The sequence below is a fragment of the Mustela erminea genome, chromosome 5, assembly GCF_009829155.1.
Source record: "Mustela erminea isolate mMusErm1 chromosome 5, mMusErm1.Pri, whole genome shotgun sequence".
NCBI lineage: Eukaryota > Metazoa > Chordata > Mammalia > Carnivora > Mustelidae > Mustela > Mustela erminea.
In genome coordinates, this window is record NC_045618.1 from 54242867 (window position 1) to 54250746 (window position 7880).

General features: G+C 39.7%; 1 pseudogene; it reads right to left on the reverse strand.

Moving 5' to 3' along the window:
- Positions 1 to 1888: 1888 nt before the first annotated feature.
- LOC116590144 lies at positions 1889 to 2876 on the reverse strand (annotated as a pseudogene).
- Between the last annotated feature and the right edge of the window lie 5004 nt (positions 2877 to 7880).

The window sequence follows — 7880 nt, forward strand, 5'->3', positions numbered from 1 at the left end:
TCTCCTTTGCTTGTTCTGAAGCTTCTGCCTGAGGGGCGGGCTTCAGGTTTGGCACGTGTAGGGGCCTGATGATCAACCAGATCGCTTGCTCTCCGGCTCTCAGGGAGTGTTGCAGCTGCGCATCATTTCTTTGCTCTCCCTCTGCCTCGCTGCAGCTCACTGGTATCTCCCAGACACGCGCTTACACATTCATCCGGAGCGCTGATTTTTGTGACTGCCGCTCACATCGTCTAGCACTAGCGGTTCACAACCTTATGCTTGTGCTCTCATAAAACCGTATGTATATGCATTTCTTTTGTTTTTTTTTTAGTTTTATTTCATTTTGTTCCAGCTTTATAACATATAACTGACATAAAACATTGTAGAAGCTTAAGGTGTAGTATGTGATAATTTGATACACTTATATATAATCATTGCAAAATAATTATCACAATAGGCTTAGTGAACACTTCCATCATCTCATAAAATTACCATTTTTTATTTTGGTGGTGTATACTTGCAAACTTCAACAGCTACTGCGTGGGTGTCTGGCTTCCAATCAGCCTGAATCTAAGTGCTGTTTGAGATCCTCACTTCTGAGACCCAGAAAGCCTTGGCACACCCTCACTACTGGCAGCTATTGAAATAGAATAGGCTCAAGGTGCCTGGGTGTCTCAATCCGTTAATCAGCAGCCCTCCGCTCGGGCCCTGATCCCCAGGTCCTGGGATGGGCCTCGGTGGGGGCCCTGCTGCTCCTTCTCCCTCTGTCCTTCTCCCTGCTCATTGTCTCTCGCTCTCGCTCTTGCTCTCAGATGAATAGATAAAATCTTTAAACACATATATAATAGGCTCAGTTTTCTCATCTGTTAATGAGGATAAGACTTCTTTCACCTTCATGCTGATGCAGCGAACACAGATGTGAACTGTTCAGATGTCCCTTAGAAGAAGGACTTGTTCTGTAACTCACTGGTTAAGCGCCCACCTCCATCTCACCTCAGGTCTTGATCTCAGGGCTGTGAGTTCAAACCTTGCCTTGGAGTTCCACAACAGGCATGGAGCCTGCTTAAGAAAAGGGTGGGGGGGTGGCACCTGAGTAGCTCAGCTGAGTCACTGAACTCTTGGTTTCCACTCAGGTCATGATCTCAGAGTCTGAGCTGGGGTCCAGGCTGGGCAGGGAGTCAGCTTGAGTATTTCTCCCCCTTTATTCCTCCCCCATCACATGCACACAAGCCAACCTACTCTTGCTCTCTTTCTCTCTCTCTCTCAAATAAATAAATAATTCTTTTTTAAAAAGAAGAAAGACATGTTGCTCCAGCCATCAGCTCCCAAAGGATTGTTTTCAAAGCATGTCCTCATCCAAAGACTGATTGCTGTGGGGATGGAAGGGTGTGTGCTCCCATCTTAGCATTCTGCAGTGTAGCCCTAACAGACTAGACAAGGCTTTCTCATGTCTACAGTATAATTTGACTTCTCACTCTGCTTAATCTACCTCTTCTCTTTCTCTGCCACAGTTAGTGATCCCTATAAAATACCCTGCATGCCAAATCTTAAATATATGTCTATATCTATATCTATGTGTGTGTGTGTATAGTGGACTGCTTGGATGATCACAAAGGTTTGAGAGACAATAGTGAGAGATGGGGTGGGAATGAACAATAAGTTCTCTCTCCTGCATGAGGCCCCTCCTTCAAGACTGGAAGAGGAATGTTTTATTTAATGTATAGAAACCAACAGAGAGAGACAAGAGAAGTGAAAAGAGGAATATGTTCCAAACAAAAGATCAAAATAAGACCTCAGAAAGATGGTCCTTTCTGACCATCTTTCTGACCAAAGCCAATAGAGGATTGGCTTTTAGGAAGAGAAAATTAATCGATAGTCACTTGGAAATGTTGTGTTTCAATAAAGCCATTTAGTAATCTTTTTTTTCTAAAATCCAAAGTTGACCGAACACTCGCTTCTTTGCCATCTTCATCTCTCTGTTCCTGAATGTGTAGATGTATATATGACTGGATTTAGAAAAGGAGTTAAAACTGCATCAGATCTGGCTATAAACTTGTCCAGGTGTGTTGAAGGAGAGGACCACATATGGAAAAAAAATCAGTGGACCAGAGACTAAAATCACCACAATCATATGAGCTGACAGAGAAAAAGGTGCTTTGAATGAACTTCCTGTAGAGTGTTCCTAAAGCGTGGCTAGGACAAAGATACAAGAAAGGATAAGCAAGAAGAAAGCAGCCAAGGAAATGAACCCACTATAGAAGGAACAATGAACACCAGTTTATAAGTATCTGTACAGCCAAAGTAGATCAGCCAAGGTATGTTACAGTAAAAGCTATCTAATACATTGAGCTACAGAGGGGCGAGCTTACCACAAAAGCCGGTTGGGCCAATATGTGGATGAGACCGTGGTCCGGACAACCACAAAAATCAAAATACATGTTCTTGGCTCATGATGGTCAGGTAATGGTGAGGTTTTCATATGGCTATATATCTGTCAAAGGCCCTGGAAATGAGAAGTACATCTCATTGCCTCTAACTGCATGGCAAAAGAAGATCTGAGCTAGATAGTCCCCAAAGCAGAGGACTTTCTGCTTCCTGAAAAGATCACAAAGCATCTCGGCTGCTGCAGTGAAGAAAAATGTCAGGTCAGTGATGGAGAGATTGGCTAACAGAAGATACATGGTGGGGTATAAGGGTCAGAAGTCACAATGACTTCTCCTACTAGAAGGTTTACCCTTACCCTACTAGAAGGTTTCCCATCTTCCTAGACACATATAAGAGACAAGAATAGCAAAAAAAAAAAAAAAAAAAAAAAAAAGAAGAAGCTGGATCTCCCAGGAATTGGAGAGTCCTAGGAACATAAACTCAGACACCCCAGGGCTATTGGCTCCATCCATTGGCTTATTTGGTAGGTTCATGCTCCTGATACCTAAAGAAAGTGACAGAATTCAAATTAATACTATTACATTAATATCCTCCATGGAAAAAGTATATGAAATTTGAAAGTCGGATATTACCTGAGCATTTCACAAAATCAAATATCTTTTTGGCCAGTTACATATGATAGTAAATGTGTTGCCAAGTAGCCTCCCTAACACAAGAAATGGTGCCTAGGAAAATTTATTTAGATGACAAGTCTTTCACATCCCATGTAAATTATTTTTTCTGATCACTTTTTGGGAATAGCAGCTAACTGAAATTTAGGTATCTAAGCAAATGGGAGTTTTGATAGTATAAAAACCCAAATAAATTTGGAATATCTGGTACTGTCCAAATATAATGAGCTTCAAAGAGGTATATCAGAAAGAATTGCACAAGGAATTGCTGAATAAACAGAATTTACTTGAACCTCTTTCTCATTAAGAAAAAAAAAAGATATTGGGGAGAATAACAAGGTGGACCATTGTTCATGTTGATGGTCAAATTAGCTAAGACTTAATGGGTGAGGCAGAGACAGCATGGGGGACACAGTGGCATGGAAAATGCTTCTGGCAGAATGAAATCAGACAAATCCTGGAGGCAGGAGAGAGTCATGCCTCATTTACCCTTCAAAACCTGCTCAAAGATTTCCTTTTCCAGTCCTCCCAGGGTTGACCTCCAGCACATACTGATGAGTCCATATACTTTTGGTGTTTTCAGATGCTGATCCAAGTAACCCAGGAAAAAAATGTACATAAAAATAAAATCAGTGATTTATTTAAATCCATTTCAAGTTAATTTCTGTGAATGCTATAAGATAGAGACCTAGTTTCATTCTTTTGCATGTGAATATCCAAGTATCCAGCACTATTTATTGAAAAAAATGTCTTCTCCAGTGAGTAAAATGTTAATAGTAGAACCTAAGTGTGGGTAGGCAGGTATTTACCATAAAATTCCTTCATCTTTGTAGTATGTTTGAAATACTTTCAAAATAAAATATTCCAAAGGAAAGGGAGAAACATATCTAATAAAATGATGATGTTCTACCAAAAAATGGCATACAAAGTACAATCTCCAAAATCTCCTAAAGTCATTTGGGGAAAAAACAAAAAAACTAAAGTCTCCTAAATTGTAAGTCTCTTGAAATCCAGGATCTAAACATGGAGTTTATTCATTCAACCTATTTTTTGACCATTACCATATGCTAGTTCCTAGGCAAGGAGCTCAGAGCCCGGTAAAGAGACACACACATGCAAAAAAGAAATTTAACCCAATCTGGATAATATCTATATTGTAATGCACATTCAATGCAGTGGGTAGTAACATAGAAGGAAGAAGCCCTAATTCTACCTGGGGGGATCTGGGCAGACTGACTACCCAGGGAAGGTAACATTTGAGTAGAGACTGAGAGAGGAATGAATGGGAAGTGAGGGTTTAGGGTGCATGGAAGACATTCCAGGAAGAATTCCAGGAGGAATGCAGATGTGACATAGCATGTTTGATATGTTTCAGAAACTATAGTCATTTAGTACTAATGAAACATTAAGTACAGGGTAGAGGGTGGTAGGTGAAGACACAAGGAGCTTTTTAAAAATATTGTGCCCACCCCAGGCCAATTAAATCAGAATCTTTGAGAGATGGGTCAAGAGTCCAAGTATTTTTTGAAAGCACATCAGGTCATTCTAATGCACAGCTACTATGGAAAACCACTGCTCTATTCTATGCTTCTCTTTATACTCCCATAGAATCTTAAAAAAAAAAAAAAAAAAAAAAAAATAGAATCTTGTGCATCTCCTTTTCTCTCTTTCTTTCTTTCTTTCTTTCTTTCTTTCTTTCTTTCTTTCTTTCTAGAGAGGAAAGGGGGCAGGGACAGAGGGAGAGAATCCCAAGCATGTTCCATGCCCAGCAGAGAGCTGATGTGGGGCTCAGTCTCACAACCCTGAGATCACGACCTGAGCCAAAATCAAGAGTCAGACACTTATCCCACTGAGCCACCCAGGCACCCTTCTATGTGCATCCCTTTTTCACTATACTCACCTCACAGTGTTGAAACTCTTTCTCTGTATCTCATAGAAAAGAAGCTCCTCAATGGCAGGGATGCTTTCTTATTTTTCTCTTTATCTCCAGTGCCTTGCATACTTTCTGGCAATTAGTAAATATAAGTGTTTGTTGAACTAAGCAGAACTAAAATATAAAGGATAAAATTAGACCAAGCCCAAATATTAATCTGTCTCAGTATCTCCCCAAAGGCCATTCATGTCCATGACCCACAAACTCCCTTTCATTCACTAGTGATGACAGATAACATATGCTTTATGAAACACACGTATAATCAGTCAGCTCAATAATACATTATCCTTAAGCTCTAGAGTAGTCTGAAACTGAACAATTGCAAACCATGTAATTCTCTATTTCATTTTAGCTAGAAAAATGTATATATTAGTTAATAAAATCTTAATTTTAATATAAACAAATGCTAATTTGAAAACTCAAAATCTCACAAAATGACTTGATAGCAGAAAAATTATCAACTAACATTATTAATTTTTAAATAAATTTTAATTATATAGAAAACACATGAGTCAATTATCACTTTAAAAACAAGAATACCACAGATAAAGCCAAAGACCTTTTGATCATAACCCTTAATCAGGACCCCTGCCCTTTTCTCTAGGGGTAAATGTCATGTGACATATATACTTGCAGACCTTTTTATGTTCTATATTTATATCTCTTCCCTGTGTAAATACATATGGCTCTAGTTAATTTCTTTTTTTTAGATATTTTATAGATATTTCAGGGCATTAATCAAAGTCCAGAGAGGAAGAGATGTCACATTCAAATGGGTGACTGAAGAGAGTTGACTACAGGAATTATATACAAGAGTTTAGACAGGGTTATAGGAGCCAACAAAAGACTGTAAAGGCACCCAAGGCTGGCAAGAGAAGTGAGCGCTTATCACTCCTGGGATTACAAAAGATGGGGAAGGAATGGTTTCTAAGACCGCAAGTAAAATCTGCAGCTGGAGAAGAAGGTGACACCATAGGAGCTGTGAAAATAACACAACTGCTTTGTAACTTATCATGGGCCTATAATACATCCTGTAGTATAGGATGTTATCATTCTAATCAGTGGTGCCCCAACTAGCACTGTAACTGCTCCTCAGCGGGTCATTTCATTAGTCCATCAGTGATGGAGCATGTAGGTAGACTAATGAGTTCCATAGGTGTGTGAGTATACTTCATTTACTATAAAATTTGTCCTCTGTTAAAATGCAATGATACATAGATACCACAGTAATAATAAGGCAGTCTATAAATCTGCAAATGACTAGGCTGGCAGATGCATTGAGGGTATATCACTCAAGAGTTTGATCAGAGGGGTGCCTGGGTGGCTCAGTGGGTTAAAGCCTCTGCCTTCGGCTCAAGTCATGATCTCAGGGATCAAGCTCAGCATTGGACTTTCCTGCTCAGCAGGGAGCCTGATTCCTCCTCTCTCTCTCTCTCTCTGCCTGCCTCTCAACCTACTTGTGATCTTTGTCTATGAAATAAATAAATAAAGTCTTCAAAAAAAAAAAAAGCATTTGATCAGAGAAGTAGAACTACTATGAGTAATTTAAAAGAAGGAATATCTTATAGGGATTAGACTTAATGCAATGTGGGATCCATTAAGCCATCTAGGTAACTTTGTTACTACTGAATGTCATGCTGGGCCTAAAGCCCAAGGGTCTGAAAGGGAAAATGGACAGGAAGTAAAGATGACCAATGACAAACTTGAACTGTGTCTCTCACTGCTTCTAATTTTGATGATGCAGGTGGCCTACTGAATAAACTGATATCCTTCATTATAAAGATGCACTTGCACCTAGCCCAGGACTTGGAGGAAGTGAAGATGGACATCCAATAGGAGCTAAAGGAGCTATAGGCCCAAGTTGTTTTCCCACATCAGCAAGGTGAGCCAGCAGCATGTATGAACTATAATGGTACTTGCCCTATTCTGTCCTGCAGACCAAAGATCTACAGCTTCACTTCCATCTTCCAAATCTCACACAAATTTTTCTTGTGGTGAACTCTAACAGAAATGTGCATGAAAGGGAATTTGAAAAACACAGTTCTGGCTTAGCTAAGTTGACAGAGTATGAAGCTATGACAATGGACTAGCAAAGCAAATCCATTGTTAAATATATATCTATTCCTTAGGGCGCCTGTGTGGCTCAGTTGCTTAAGCGTCCAACTTTTGATTGCATCTCAGATCATGATCTCAGGGTTGTGAGATTGAGCCCCACATTTGGCTCTAAATTGGGTGTGGAGCCTGCTTAAGATTCTCTTTCCCTCTCCATCTGCTCTTCCCCTACCCTCTCTCCCTCCCTGGGGGAAAAAAAAATACACACACACACAGAACACATACACACACACACATATGGATGTATATGTATACGTGTATTTATCCAGGTCTTATGTATTTATATACGTGTGTGTGTGTATGTATTCTTTCTAGGATAAATTACTGCCTCCATGATAAAAAGAGATCCAATGTAATCAGTATGCAACTAGATAGCTAGCTAATCCCCCCAAGGAATGGTGCCAAGTTGGTGTCAGCCATTGACAGTCTGGGACTCAGCAATGGTAGTGGACAGATCCACTTTATTGAAGAAAGTCCATAGTAGTGAACACATGCATAGTTTCCATCCCTGTTACCGTAACCACTTTGCCCATGAGCCCAGTGAGCAAGCATTGGAGTGGTTGGGGGCAGAAGCTGATTAAAATTTAGTGAATGGGTATCTAATGCACATAATTAAGAGCCTTCTCTAAAATAGATGCCCTCTACTGGGCATTTACATGAAAATATCTTTGTTGAGTAAAGGATTTAATTAACCAAATCTAGAAGGCCGTTTTTAGCACTCTAGGTATTCATGTCAATACATTAATATATAATATATAAATATCACATGAGTACATGCGTAAATAAACCCTACCTGATTT